Here is a 16,132-nt window from a genome sequence, read left to right on the forward strand (position 1 = left end):
CTTGAAAGAATATCAAAGATGTCTCTGGGATTTACTGTAGCCGGACCGGTAGAGATATTTCACTATGGGTTTGATTAAGCTGTTCTGCTCACGACTGAGGCAGTTAGTACCTCTGTGGACCCTGAGCTGTACTGCCTGCTTTTAAAGTGCAGAGTCACGTGTGCTTGGACCCTGCAGGCAAGACAGCTCCTAAGAATATCCTTTCATGTTAGGGTGCACAGAGGGCCTTCTTTTCCAGCGAAGCGATCTACAGTACTAAACACTGCTTTCACTGAGCAGCAATCTCAGCCATGTGCTTAAGTTACGCTAATAGCAGGTTGCTATTTTTCAGCAACAGATTTTCAAAAAAATCTTCTTCTTCAGGAGTCCTGACTCACAGTGGTCATTAAAGATCCCCGGGTATTTCTCGATAACAGTAGGGAGTTATCCCGGTGTCCGGGCCAAATTTCCCCCCTCGGCCTTTACCATGGCCTCCAATTTGTCCCCATCTGCGATTGGCTTGCCCTTGCCCTGTGATGGACTGGCGTCCTGTGCAGGGTGTACCCTGCTTTGTGCTCGTTGCTTGCCGGGTAGGCTCCGGCTTCCCACGACACCGTATGGTATAAAGCGGTTTGGCGAATGACATGACATGACTTTCTCCAGGAGATAAACAAGAAATGTTTAACAGCCAGTCCCTTTGGACAGCTCCTACAAAGCTGTTCTTCCTTCTGATTGGTTTGTCTCAAATATCCAGTCGATCTCTCACTCCCTCTGTCTGGGAATCTCTGGGTGAGTGGTGTCCTTGGCCGTTTCCCAGATACCTCACTCACCTTCTGGAAGCTAGCGCTAGTTTATGTAAACAGGACAGCAGCCATCGGCTAACACAGCAGTGACCACCAACAGCTCATGGATGATCACAAGGGCTGTCACATACAGTACACGTGGCAAATCAATAGTTCACAGGCAGTCACATGGATCTTACGCGATTTCAGCACAGTCAGGAAGAGATATCCCAACATGTATTTTGCAGTCATTTGTCCGTGAATTTAACATCATCAACCATCGAAATCGGGATTTCACCTTGATTAAGCTTATATATATCTGGTCTCTGAGCTGGGCAAAAAAAAAAAACCTGCTCCGATTTAGAGCTTTCCACAAAACTGCCCGACTGTTTCATCCTTAGGATCAGGGTTGTTCACCTCTGATTATATGCATTAGGTGTGACTTGGCCTTCAACTGTTATTCTTGAGCTGTATTTATACTACCATAAGCCTAAGATTCCAACATAGTCCTTGTTTGTTGTGTGCTAAACAGCCCTTATTTAACAGTCCTTATGTGGTCAAGTACAGGGGTCTGCTATCCTGGTATTGTAGGACTACAGTGTGCCTGAAGGCTTGTGAGATCTCCCAAGTAGACCTGCACCTGAAGAGCTGGCACAAGCTGTTAAACTGGTCCAGTCAAGCCAGTAATGAGTTGATTCAGGTCTTGAAGACACCAAGACCTGACTGAAAACCTGTAGACACCTCCCGGACTAGGACTGGGGACCTCTGGTCAAGTGTGTAAACACACTGTCAATCTTGCTATCAGCTTGAATGGAATGAAGGGGGGTCTGCTCTCCTGATCAGCTGAGGGCATCTCACAGCTTTCTGCCAGGAAGTATCCTGTAGACAGCAAACTGGTATACTCACTGGTAACCCATGGTAGTGCATGAAATCTAATTCCGCGTTCAGGGACTGATGCTCACCCCAGAGAACGGAAAACTGTAAAACGATATTTTTTTTGCAGATCACACAAAAAAAAAACACTGTCACTCATTTGCAAAAAAAAACAACTTTCAACACTAAAGATCTAAACATATTCCCCCTGTGTTAAGTGACAACAACTCCCAAGCCTGCTGGGTAAAGTAAACTTAATTCTTATTTGAAATGCGCTTTTTGCCATCAACAGGAAAAACGTATCAAACAATTCATTACTCACAGCAGCTGCAGCTGCAGCTCCAATCTACAGTATACTGTATATTTATTTCCACCCAGGTTTTGTCCTCAGTTCCTTCAGAAACATTTCTTGATATGGAGGCTAGTCCGATTCACATTTCCCCTTCTGCTGAAACCTGAAGAGATCTCTGTATCAAGCGTTTAAACTTCTTTGTTTTCATCATAAAGTAGCCATTTGAAGAGCATTTACAGTATTTGCTCATATCTTCCAAAACACCGGGCACATTTTTGGACTATTTTCCACGTGCCTGGTTCATAATCAAGTTACCAGTTGTAGTACATTCGAAAAGAATGATTGATTTTAGGGGTTGTTGCTGGTTTGTTCCTGTCCGATTTGCACGCTGTCTTGTAGGGTTAAATAACATTTGTAGGACTGGGATTTGTATGTGGGTAAAATGGGCTCTGTAAATCTATTCACGGGTGTGAAATGAGGGTAAACCGAGCTAATAAAGAGAAATCCAAAAGGGAAAAAGGACTTGACTGAGAAGAGTAGACAAGTGCCCCTTCCTTTTCCTATTCTGAGAAATTCTCTGCACCTCTAATGGCTCAGATGAATTATGAGTGTACTATGTGCTCTTGGAAGTGTGCTCTGAGAATACTAAAGCCCTGGTTGCCATGGCAACAGGACCACTCCACTGTTCCACAATCCCCATTAAGAAAGATTTCTGCTGCTCTGAGCCTGTGTTATGAGGTCATGTAGAGTTAGTAAGTGAAAGAGCCCATTGAGATGTCTGGAATCCTGAGTTTAATGAAAGTACTAATGCCCAATACCAAGGCCTCAGGTGACAGCAACCTTATATATTAGAAAACAATGTATTCATTACCCATGACTAACTCGGGCTGCAAATTCCAATTTTGATCATTTACTGTACGACCTTCAATACTAAATTTCTAGGATCCTGAGACTGTTTTGGTAGACAGCACATTTACCATTATTCAAATATTTAATTTATTTCAGAAAGATATGAGACTTCTGTTTTCCCCATGACACTTGGTTACATACAGAAAATCAATTTTTTGGTTGTTTATTTGAAACCATAACCGAATTTAGTTAAATTTTAAATCATAACTGAAGCTTTCAATAAAATAAGGTCAATTACGTGCACTGTGAAGGCAAGCTTTTGTCAGCACAAACTTCTTTGTGTTGGTTTTCATTTTATTTCTTGCCACAATGAATCACTGAACCTAAGGTGTTAACAAACAGAAAAGACTCAAATTAAACAACACTGAGAAAAAAAACTTTTTAAGCTTTGGTTCCCAGGCCTTCCATAGATTAGAAAGGGCTAGAACAATTAAATCCAACGTCTCTAATGAGACTACAGCAGCCATATCAACCTGGAACTCACAACTGGCAGCCCACTGAAGCTCAGCAGGTGTGAGCCTGGTCAGTCCCTGGATGGGAGACCTCCTGGGAAAAACTAAGGTTGCTGCTGGAAGAGGTGCTAGTGGGGCCAGCAGGGGGCGCTCACCCTGCGGTCCATGTGGGTCCTAATGCCCCAGTATAGTGACGGGGACACTGTACTGTAAACAGGCGCCGTCCTTCGGATGGGATGTAAAACCAAGGTCCTGACTCTCTGTGGTCATTAAAAATCCCAGGGAGTTTCTCGAAAAGAGTAGGGGTGTAACCCCGGCGTCCTGGCCAAATTTCCCATTGGCCCTTCCCAATCATGGCCTCCTAATAATCCCCATCTATGAACTGGCTTCATTACTCTGCTCTCCTCCCCACTAATAGCTGGTGTGTGGGGAGCGTTCTGGCGCACTATGGCTGCTGTCGCATCATCCAGGTGGTGGTGGAGGGGAGTCCCCATTACCTGTAAAGCGCTTTGAGTGGAGTGTCCAGAAAAGAGCTATATAAGTGTTAGCAATTATTAATTATTTTTATTATTATTATCATCATCATCATCATCTTACAGTGTTATCCTTAATGCTATGGTACTATACTTGTCAAATATGCTTGGCTTGTAAAAATAGATCCATTCTATCAAAAATCAAAAAGGAACAAACATTTAAGGCTAGAGAAGAGGTTCAGCAATGCAGTGAAAGGATACAGTATGTTACAAACCACATATAAACTCAGTATGTTACAAGACAATAATGGAAGATCGTACAATTATTTTTTACAATTAAGGAACACTACATGACTGAAAAGTACTAGTGGGAATAAAAACCTTTATCTAAAATACTGAACATTTTCTCAAGAATAGTTATATTTTTCTTGCAAGGCATTTTCCAGTAAGTGCAAACAGTTAACTACAGTATTTTGAGTAAGAGCTATAATATTAAGAGAAGCCTGCAAAAAAGCCCAGGTCCTCAATAATTTGGTGTTAATAAGCCAACCAGATCAATTCACGTGCCATTGAAATTATTTAACAAAATTAAATGCGGAAAAAAAGCCACTGTTGTTGAAAAAATATTCCGGATATAAAATACGACCACAGCTTAACTGCAAACTTAGATGCAGTTTGACTCAAAAATGTGCAATAAATTACATAAATATTTCTCAGCATCTCAGAACATTTCAACATTCAGCTACTACAATGTGCAACGTCTACCTCTGAAATTCAAGACGGAAAGAAAGCACAGAATAAACACTTTTGATCCTCTGTATATAGAAATCTCAAGCCCCGAAGAAAACTTAGTGTTTCCAACTCTGCATGTTACACACTTCTGTAGGCTGAAAGAGAAACCGGGGCAGAAGTGTAAATTGTTACGGTTAAGAAAAATATCAAAAGAGTTTCCAAAGTAATAAAGTAGCTGAGGTCAGGGCACTGTGAAGGATGATTTTGTTGCAGACAGACTAAGGTGTACCTTACTGCTATCTCTGTAATTAAACTCGATGTGTTAAGTCCAGATGATAATTGAGTCCTCAATGGCTGTATTTTTGTGCAACGTCTCTTCTTGTAGGTTTGCATTTTTGTCTGCAGGCATTTTGTTTATCGTCTGTGGAAGGATCCTCTTCAAAGTGATTTCAAGCTAACTTAAAAGTTCTCGGACAGAACACCTTCAGAAAAGTCACCTCAAAGCTAGGAGAATAAAAATGATACGTCAAAGTCCAGCAGCATGTAAAGACTTAATACATCCTGCTCAACACTAGCTGAATTGCCACATACTGTACAACAGTGATAAAGAGTCACAAGAAACATGAACAATACAGCATGTAAGTAAAGCAATGAGTAAAAAAAGGCAACATAAGTCCTTGAAAAATGACTTGCTTACTAAAGAGAGTTTGATTTGATTATGATGCATTGATAACACAGGTCCTTCCATTGTCAGAATGACAGAACAAATAACTAAGCAAATGCAATTAATGATTTTTTTATAGGAGCTGCTCATAATAACTTTAATCCCGGATGATCACACATCCTGAATTGGATGGCACTTAAATTCCTATTTAGCTGGTGTTCCACACAACATAAATCTTAAGTGTTAGGTCCATGATTAAAAAAAATAAAAAAAGGATGAGCTAGTTATTGGATCAGAGTTCTGCCACAGCACTTGTGAATATCCAGCACGTCTGTCTGAGCTGAAAGAAAGCAGGACGTTTTTGTTGGCGCTGAAAAGACACCTGGTACTGTACGTGCACATCTGTGGCAGCTCTCACCCAGCTATTTCAGAAGAAAGAAATACGTTTCTCATTTGTACTGAGGGATTGTTAAAAAGAGAACTGAATTTACCAACTTTAATTCAAATGCATCTTAGTGTACAGTATGTCAGTTTATCTTTCTGCTTCCAAAGCCCCAGAGCTCAGTTGTAGTCCATGAGACTCAGCCTGCAAGAGCAGAAACACTCAGTGAAATAGCACTAACAAGATAATGCACTGCACTCTCTCACTCGTTTGGCCAGTGTACTCTTTTCCCTTTGAAATTGTAAGGATTACAGGAAGTAAGATAAAAAAAGGAACTAGCCCCACTATCTCTCTACATGTGTAAAGGCATCAATGTAAAACAGTTTTAAATCAAAATTTAAAAAACTGTTTGCATAGGCTACTGTGGAAAACAAACGTGTCTCTATAAAATAAGTGCTTGAGAAGGACATGCAAATTATATAACCTATAAGGTTCCACAGCAGGGTACATTTTCAGACAATCAGGAAAAAGAACCCACTGACTTTGAGCAGTAAAATGCAATAAATATACAGTACTGGATATATTATATTTGTACTGTAATTTTTTTTTTAAGGGGAAACTTATGTCATGTAAACTCTAAAAAAGTCTGATCATCTGGTTCCATTTACTACAACCTACACAAAAATCTTCTGAGCCTTTAACTTATCAAAGGTCTGTTCTTTGATACAGTATTCTACAAAATTGCACCCAATTCTTCTAAAACCAAATGCCGAACCTTTACTAAATACTTAGGTTTTAAAGGAACCAAAATAATGGGGTTTGAAACGGACACGCCCTCAAATTCTTCTTTGGACCCTGTTTGACAACTAGCACTGGGATTACATAGGATTTTCTTCCTGTGAGTCGGTTCAAACTGTTGCTCAGGGTTTCAAATTTCACACAGTCCGATACTGAAGAAGCACGCACGCAAACAGCTGCAGCTAAAAAGAGCCCACCACGTAGCAGGAAATTAATGTACAATGGTAAGAGTGCTGAAAAAAATCATGAAAGATTCCGAAAATCACATTCAGCTTTGGGATAAACAAAAAAAATATTCTACTGTAAGGTTAGAAGCTCAAAATCTAACCTAATCACTAATACATCTACTAACTACTACTACTAATAATAATAATTAATAATAATTGCTTACTTATATAGCACTTTTCTGGACATTCCACTCAAAGCGCTTTACAAGATAATGGGGACTCCCCTCCACCACCACCAATGTGCAGCATCCACTAAGCTGCTTTAAACTACTTTATACTAGTGAAGTTTATATTATAGAAACAAATCTGGTTTCAGATCACATCCCAACATGAAAATATGTCTTAACAGGAGCGCAACAAAATGTGTTTAAGCACAAGCCAGACACCATCACTGACTGCAGGCTGCAGCCTACTGACACCTACAGGCTGTTGATGTTCATTGAAGAAATGCAGATCAACTTGCAGAATCAGAAGACTGGAGAGCAAATGTGATCAATGCCATCTGACAGCTTCAGAATATGAAAATGCGCACAACCACGAAAACGGGTTTAATCCATTGACATGCTGCACTAATGACATGCTCTTTAAAGTAACTTGGAAATACTGTATGTCTACAGTTTAACAGAATAAATGGCATCTATAATATAGAACATAACTATACAATACAGAATGTGTAATAGGACAAAAAACTGTCAGACTATAGAGGACCTACTGTTTCTGGTTAGCTGTACAAAGCAAACTTCCCTATTCATTTTTTGGCTGTTCTGGTCATTCACCTTGATGTCAGTGGCAGCTTTCATTTCAGAACACGTGGATTCTGTTGCTTTAATATTTACAGTATATTAATGTATTATTATTATACATGTCTGATTTTTTATTAATTGCTGTCATTACTCACGAGGATTAAGATGACACTTCTATTTACAGTAGTTGGGTCAACAAAACACTACCATTTTCCCCTGCTACAGTGCACAATGAGATAAGAGTATTTAACCGTTACAGAACAAATAAAAGGAGTAAAACTATACTTTAAAATTTCATTAGAAGGTAGTGTACAACTTCACCCAATTGGAAGAATGAGATGAGAATGTGACTCAGCAGAGAACTTGATTCTATCTTATCATAACGTGGAGTAAGTTCTATACTAGAAATTGACTTTGCCTTAAACGAAGAGATCAATGAAACACTAAGCTATGAAGCTCCATAAACACAGTTTTTTGCCTTTACTGCAGTCTAAGAGAGCTCAATGCCAGAACATTCACTTAATTTCAAATATTTTCTGACTGCGGTACTTGAAAATCTGGGCAGTGCCCTGTGCGGGTTTGTGAATGTCTGTCTCTGTTCTTTCCTTTCACTCCCAGATGTAGCACACCCACAACCTCCTCACCTTGACTGGCTCACTTCGGGGGGAGGGAAAAAAAAAGCACGGCGAGTTCGCTCATTAACTCACACGCCGCGGTCACATGGGAACACCGGCACGCAGACTCAGGCAGCAGAACTCCACGGGCTGCCAAGCCCTCCACCCCTCTCTTCCTCCACCACCACCCTTCCACTACAGCACGCCCAGCCCATGAAACAAGTCATTGAGTTCACATCTTTCTTACTCGCGTCAATATCTCAGTGGAAGGCTGCCAGTTTGCGACTCTTGGCCGCCGTTCAGACATGCTGAGGTTCTCTGGATCGTACGCTGACTAACGAAGCCGCCCCAGCTGCCAGTGAGAAAGGCTATCGGGCTCCTTTTTAGCTGGGCTTGTCTGCTGCAGTCAGACAGTTTAAAAAAAAAAGTGTGAGTGCTGGTGTGTGTGTGTGTGCGTGTGCGTGCATACACACATTTGTCCGTGTGTAAAAAAATCCTTTCCTCTTCTACAGTGCAGGAGAGTCCTGTGGGGTGCCTGAGCTGGAACTACTACAGTTGAAGAGTGCGCTGCTTAAATTGGCCTTAAAAGCAAAGGCGAAGTACAATGGCGTATTCGCGTTCTCGGAAGCCAAACCATTTTTCCCATGTGTGGCTGGGGGCCCAGGGCTTTGCTCAGATCAGCCAAGAATAGCACTGGAGTCCTCAGACACTTCGTATTCAGAACGAGAGCGCAGAAGAGAGGGAGGAGGGACTTGGGTGACATCACTATCACAAAGGGCAGTGGAGGCCAGATCCCTGTTCCCAACCTCCCCCCCCTCCTCAATATTTGGTTTCCATTCTGGCAAAGCTGAAGGAATGCCGAAAGCTCCAGTTGATTAAACTCAGACTCCAGACTGCTGGTTTGGATCTTGGCTCCGGCCGCCGAGGCAAACGGACCGACTTGATCAGCTCCTTACGAGAGGGGCCTCTGCTTAGCAACGGGCCCAAAAGGGCGCAAACAGCCCCGCAGAGCGGAACGGCGCGCATAGCAACGGGCCCGGACCGACCCGCTGTCGCACACGGGGGCCTGAGCTGCTCTGACCTAACACATTTACCGAGCGAGCTTTACAGAAAGTTGGAGTGGTTATATTCCTTCCCTTTCAGGTGTTCCACAACTGCTCCTTGTTGCTAGAAAGGAAGCTGTGTTTATCTCTCGTCTAAAACCTTTGTAAATCGGTGCCTTAAGACTGGCAGGCGAGCGGCTTCTCTCACATTGATATGTCACCTTTTATGTGCCCCTTTCCATGAAAATTTTAATTCTTACCATTCTCTGTTCCGTTTCAGTAAACCAAGGATTAAAACTGCTTAAAACAGAAAGTGCTTTTTACTATGAACTTTTACTGGATCCTCTTCCGTTCACTATTTCTTCGGCGAACAACAATCTATATAAGAAATACTTCCAGAGGTAATCTCTCTCTATATAAAGCGATCTATACAGATGTACAATACACTTGGTCTGTATCCTGTTGTTGATCTTTTCACTCTGTCTTGCACTCAAAAGCAAAATCAGATTATTCATCTGTACTGACGAAGTGAGGAAATGGCTGAAACTAAACTTCAGCTAGTATATTACTGAAATAGTGCCTAATGCACATGCCTCGCTATGATGTAACTGCCGCTGAATCAATTCCTACCTCTGTGTCCAAAAATGGATATCACCTCAAATATGTTATAAAAAACCAAGCCTGCAGTACATAAGGTTTGAAAAACCAACAATAAAAACAAACGGTCTACTCATATGAGATACTATTAAGAATGATATGGTATTTTTCAATTTATTAGGACTTTGTGGGTGGCAGGTTCAGTGCCTTCACGGGCTATGAAGCTGTACAGTCTCAAGAGTGTGCAGAAGCAGTGAAATCTTTTGACTCCAAGCACGACTAACGAGCACACCTCAGTCCTGACCTCAACACCTCTGCCACTCTGTGCTGAATCTTTGCCAGATGTCTGAGCTGTGATAAATTGGGTGTCACTGTGGTGTCATGAGCTGGAGTCCACTGGGGCTAATTACAGGCCATCACTCTTCTCTTGCTCTGTGTCCCCCAGACAGACTTTAAACCAGGTGTACTTCGGTGTTAAAAAGGTCAATAAGTCAAGGGCAAAAATTGTCTCTGGAGGACAAAAAGAGATAAAAATGCATGGTCTTTTTTGGGTAAATAAGTTTTTTTTTTAATTAGCAAATCTGTATAGAAAGATCTCTCTGGAATTTGTTGTCAAGTTTACTGAAAATAAATGAAGTAATTTTTTTCATATTCTAATCACAACATAATAAGCCTTTTTGAAGTTAACACGCATGATTCCAGCATACAAATGTGCTGTAAAAATGTTTGTGTCATGACCCCAAAAGCAAGTCATTTGCTATTTTTTTCTTTATTTGTATTTCTAAACAATTCAAATAAGATCAGACTGTGACATTTGTTTCATGCAGGTGATGTAAGCACAAATTAAATGAAAAAGCAGGTCAAAAGGAGTCAAAAGAAGTTATGAGAATTCAGTCTGCACTGTGCTTTACTGTCCATGTATACAGACTTATATATATAAATATAAATCCCCCTGTGTTGCTTCATAATTAATGCCATACATAAAGTGGGAGATGGATTGGTCAAACTGCATTTGAAGCACAAAAGCACAGGCCTCCACACACCTAGGGCATTCCTGTGAGCCTGTAAGTATGAGTTTTGATATTTATGTAAAGAGTACAAAAGGAAATCTGTTCACAATGGCCCTTTTAAGAGGTCCTTTCTGCATGGCAGGTCAGCAGGTGAAAACAGAAAACTAGCCAGTTATCATTTGTGATCTAAAATTATAGCTTTTGTCTCAGTGTTTAAGGAGGCGGGAGTTCCTTTTAAACACACCATGCAGCACCACAGCGATTTCACTACTACACAATAGTAGGAAGAAGTTGGTTAGCATTTTAGTTTTTATCCCCTGCATATACTGTCTGTATGTAAATTGTGCAGAAAAGTCTACATCCTGTCACATACTGAAATGTGCAGATGTCAAAACGTCAGCACTTAGGAACCCATTGTACTGTGTTGCTGAAGACCCCTGTTGGAGAGCAGCTTTCAATAAGACAGGTTAGACCTTCACCGGAATTCCGCGGTGCTCCCAGTGTCTCCTCATTTACTACTCATGTCCAGAAGGGGGCGCTGCAAGAGCTGCACAGATTCTAAGAGATTCCAGTTGAGTCTTAAACTGTCCTCACTAAAGCACACAACGCGACATACAGTAGATGAATGCAATTCATGCTTTATGACCGTCTGGGGGAAAAGCTGTTTTACAGCCGCGTCCAACACAACAATATGACAAAACATCACCAACAAAGAGTTTAACAATCTTGCACAATGAAAGCGCAACAATGTTTCAGGAGATAAGAGAATCGTTTTCTTTCATGAACAATGAGATTGCACAGGGGATGAATGATTTCCTAAGTGTTTTACAGATAGAAAATGTCCCAGAGATCAGAGTTTTGAGACAAAAACTCCCTATGCATTCACTGTGTGAGGATGCATCACATAATCAAAGAGTTTGGGGTTCTTCCACATTAGTTTTTCAAACCTAAAGTTCATCACTAGCAAGGATTTATTTTCTATACTAACTAGAAGTTTAGTGGATTAAAAAAAAATGGTCGAACTGTGGCACTGTGAGTTTAAATCAACAATTAAGTCACGATTCGCAGTAGAGGACATGCTACTTTATTTGTATTTATCAGCCTGTCCTTTATTATTATTTCCTAATCAGTCAAAGCACCTACAGTATCACTGAAACAGAATGCTGATTATTAGAGTATTTCAGTGCAGCTGCCTTGAGAGATATCTTTAAATTACCTGCAACACAAAGCCTTCAGCTCTGGGGGTTTTCATTTCTCAAAGTGCAAAGAAATTGTTTTGCAAGTAGCTGTATTTTCTCAATTTAAACTCTGCTCTTAAGATTATCAGGATTCATGAAAAAAGCTTTGTGAAAATTCATATAATTAAAGAATTCACATCTAGATGGTCAATTGATAGAAAAAACTAGTCTTCAATTCTGTCTTCTATAAAAGATACAACAAAACTCAGATTAAGGTGACCAACCTTTTAGCAATCTATAGCAGATACAGTTATATGCAAAAAATCAGTTATCTGCAATACTCAGATGGAGACACACTGTTGCTCTTAAAACACATCTCACTTCTGATTTACTAAAGTCTTAACAGAGTAAAGAGAATTATGTTGTACCTTTCAATTTTGTGCCAGTCAAGCTTACCAATGTGGTCACAAAGGAACAGCTCTGAGTGTTAGCAGCCTCCAGAGCATATTTGTTATGAGTCAAGGGAAGATTTCCCTCCAAATAATATAGGGATCCTAATCCCTAAAGTAACTCGGTATCATTCTCTCCGTTTAACAGGAAGGGTCTACTTCCAAGTTACAGTTAAATGAAGAAGGGCAAGAAAATCTGCAGTGTTTAATCAGGTTTCAGCTGCCCATCATGGGTTGGTTATTAATGGCCTCAAATTCTTGGCTTATCCAAGAAACACCGCCCTCACACTCCCACTAACAAACACGTTTTGTTTATTTTTTAAATACTGTACAGTATTTGGCTTGGTCTCTCATGCACAAAGCGATGTTGGACAGAGATCGGCACAGCATCACCGTTCAGGGCGGGGGATCGTGGAACAGAAAGCTTGCTGTCGTGAAGCCTAGCACCGACGCGCTCAGGGGGGCGGGGAAATCCACTGGGGGGGGTGAGGCGTCCGAGCACAGAATACCTGACAACATCAGGAGGGCACAGAGGAAACCTGTGCTCTAGCTGCTAGGCTCTGTCCCCTCCCCTTCGCTACACTGAATTAAAAGAGGCATTTCAGGGGCTCAGAGGATTTCAACTCTTCTTACCACTTATTTCATGCACAGATCTGGCCATTCGAAGCAGGGACACAAAAGCCTGATAAATGGAAAGAAACATGGATTGCTCTGTTTTTCCAATAAGGGAGGTATGAATGAATGGCATGATAACTAATTAGAAATGTTAAGTATCACTTGAGGTTCTTAAACATTCTGAGTATCCAGACATCATGGAATGCAATTCAGAATTGAGAGTTGTACCCACTTTTGTTTAAATGAACCCCTGGACTCCACATCAGGGTATGTTAATAAATGATATACTTAAGTAAATATATATATCCTTCTTTAGGGATATTTTTTCAGTATATAATTCATAAAAGAGCTGGAACTGAATCTATGTGTTGCACAATCATTTACAATACAACACAAATTCAAGTGACTCAAAACCATCACACTGCAAACTGCACAACATTGGCAAGCTGCTGCAGCCCCAAGTACAGCACTTGTCAAATGGAAGTCTTTGCAACAGCTGCATTAATTATTTTTACATTAAGGCACATTTTTCCCCTCCACTCAATCAATAAAGAGCTGGTAGTTTGTTTTTTTAATGCGTAACTGTCCTTCACACCAACATAGTGTGGGAAACGTTTAACTATGTTCCTACAGAAAGTCTTATGGAATGCAAGGCTTTGGCTGTTTGGTAAACAAAGAGTCAGTTTCCAGGCGGACTTTTGCTTTTTTTTCCTTCCAATTAGGGCTGAGGTAACAGCTAAGCATGGAAAGACTTCACAGACAGCTGAAGGATCTGTGGGCTGTCAAGAAGCAGAAGTGGTCTGGGTCAGATTTTTTATGGTATGTAAGTCAAATACTTAACATTTCTAGTCAGGATTGTATTACAAGTGAAGTGTAACACATAGAAACTGTTTGGAGTGGAAACGCTTATGTTTAATGGATTAGGAAGCAGCATATTTAATTTTCCAGAGAGAAGAACCAGATGGCACTATAAAGTTTCACATTGTGGTGCTTGCAAGTAATATCCATCGTTCAAGAAAATAAACTAAAAATCAAGCAAACTATACACTATTCCATGTCAACAAGTACATCAACCCACATTAAGGATGTGCTTCCCAATTATTGTCTGGTTTCCCTTAATGCCCTTAATGTTTATCATCATCCTTCCCTTTACTAAAACTTACACATGCGGCACCTTTAAACACAAAAGTAAGCAAGTCATATTCGGAAACACAAGAGTAAAAACTCTTTCTGGGCTACTTCCTCTGCTGTGCCCTTCAGTCCTTCCAAAAGCATAGGCCCTTCCTATGTAAACTGAAGCATACACATTTTTCAAACTTAATATTTTATTCAGGGTCTGAATGTATAAATATTCAGGCCCGTCAAGCAGTAATCAGCAATATCAAGCAATCAAGTAATATCCAGCAGCCATATCATCCTGCAACAATTCGCCAACAACGTGTGGCGAAGGTGGTGTGAATAAAAACATGTAATGCTAGTAGCAATGCTACCTCAAACTGTCATGGCTACAAGCTTTAAAACAACAAAACATGAAAACTGTGAAAGGGAAACTCTTTTGTGTTCCTAAATCAATACCCTAGGTGTTGTGGCAGACAGGAAGGAAGCCTACCACATGTACTTTGGTTTGGTTTCCACTTCTGGGCCTTGGCCTTCTCAGTCTGGGCTGGCAGGACAGGAGGTCCCATCAGAATGCACACTGATGGAAGGCGTCTCTTAGTTACAGTGCACGGGAGAAACCTGAGATAGCAGGAAGACACAAGGGAAGACAAAGACATTTGATTATCCAAACTTAGGATAACCAAATGTACTGCACGTACTGTGATAATCTCCTAATACCACCCCTACCTCAACTACCAAACACAGCATTGTGGATATCCAAACATAAATGTAGCATGCCTAATGAACTCCTAACCCCTAATTTAACTACCAGGAAATACCTGCAAATGCAGCACAAGTGGAGTCTTCTTTACAAAGGCCTCTCCTTCCAGACTACTGCTGGTTAGGAAGAACATGGAAGGAGTACAAGATAGTAACCATTAACTGCTTAATGCAAGCTTAATAATTAGCAGCACAGGCAGTCCAGTCCAGTCTGGGGAAAACAACAAAAACAAGATTAAAGAGTTAAGTATCCTCCTGCAGATTAAAAGAGGCAGGCATTGTTGCCCTCACAGCTGTTCCTTCGTGATCATGAGCTAAGTGACTCTTCTGCTGACACCCATGCACTGTGACCACTGAGGCCTGACACTCACTGACAATGGGAACTTCCTTACAGGAGAGCGACACTATTGTGAAGGCGCACCCTGTAGTAAACTCTGGGGAGGGGGCTCAGATTGTACTTTGTCTGCAGCTCTAATACAGAGACAGTACAAGCCAGTTTTGTCACTCTACCCAAGTGACCTCCTAACCCACAAAGCATCCAAAGAGAGACTAAACACGACAATAGGCTCTGATGTCTGTCTCTACGTACCCCGGCGTCCTGGCCAAATTTCCCATTGGCCCTTACCAATCATGGCCTCCTAATAATCCCCATCTATGTATTGGCTTCATTACTCTGCTCTCCTCCCCACTGAGAGCTGGTGTGTGGGGAGCGTTCTGGCGCACTATGGCTGCCGTCGCATCATCCAGGTGGGGCTGCACACTGGCGGTGGTGGAGGGGAGACCCCATTACCTGTAAAGCGCTTTGAGTGGAGTGTCCAGAAAAGCGCTATATAAGTGTAAGCAATTATTATTAATTATTATTACGTATAAGCATTTGTTTTTTTAACGTGTGGATTTGCCTGTTGCCGATCTCCCTGGCAGATGATGATCAACTCTGCTTTTATAGCTACAACCCTTGTACCAAGAGTAAAAAAGACAACAACATGCTTTCCTATGAACCTACAGTGTATTTGTCAGAGGTATCTACTACCTTCCAGAGCACAAGCCCTGGCACATTCTATAGGACAGTGACTGACGCGGCTCTCACTGAAAACATGGCCAATCCTAGACACTGCTGCTGCAAGGCAGTTCAAGTTTATGCAACCATGGTGATGAACCACTCAATCCCAATACACTGTCAACTAACAATACAGTCCAGATGTTGCTGGGCACAACCTTGTGCTTTGAAACAAGCCTTGACTAGTTGTGCTACACAGGAGCTAGTCTGCATGCTTGCTTCTTGGCTCAGCATACAGTTATATGATATGTTAGGGGTGGCTGTAGATCATTTTCAAGAAGAGAGTGAAGGTTGAAATGGTCTTTGAACAACAGGTTGTAGCAGGCGCATCTACACCAACTTAAAAGTAGCCATTACTTGAAAGAAATGCTGGAAAGACTTTGGG

General features: G+C 41.2%; 1 protein-coding gene across 15 annotated transcripts in view; it reads right to left on the reverse strand.

The window, feature by feature from the left end:
- atxn1a (ataxin 1a) overlaps window positions 1-16,132 on the reverse strand; it is a 153,057-nt gene that overhangs the window by 40,522 nt on the left and 96,403 nt on the right. For 8 of the 15 annotated variants that reach the window (XM_069195166.1, XM_069195164.1, XM_069195156.1 and 5 more), the window contains one exon: window positions 14,422-14,549. The exons of 2 other annotated variants lie outside the window; for them this stretch is intronic. The gene's annotated coding sequence lies outside the window, so the exon portion shown is untranslated. Of the gene's footprint in view, window positions 1-14,421; window positions 14,550-14,749; window positions 14,902-16,132 lie in introns of all 15 variants that reach the window. 5 more of the 15 variants (XM_069195169.1, XM_069195159.1, XM_069195157.1 and 2 more) reach the window with 2 other exon arrangements.

Source organism: Lepisosteus oculatus, chromosome 10 (genome assembly GCF_040954835.1).
Source record: "Lepisosteus oculatus isolate fLepOcu1 chromosome 10, fLepOcu1.hap2, whole genome shotgun sequence".
NCBI classification, from domain to species: Eukaryota; Metazoa; Chordata; class Actinopteri; order Semionotiformes; family Lepisosteidae; genus Lepisosteus; species Lepisosteus oculatus.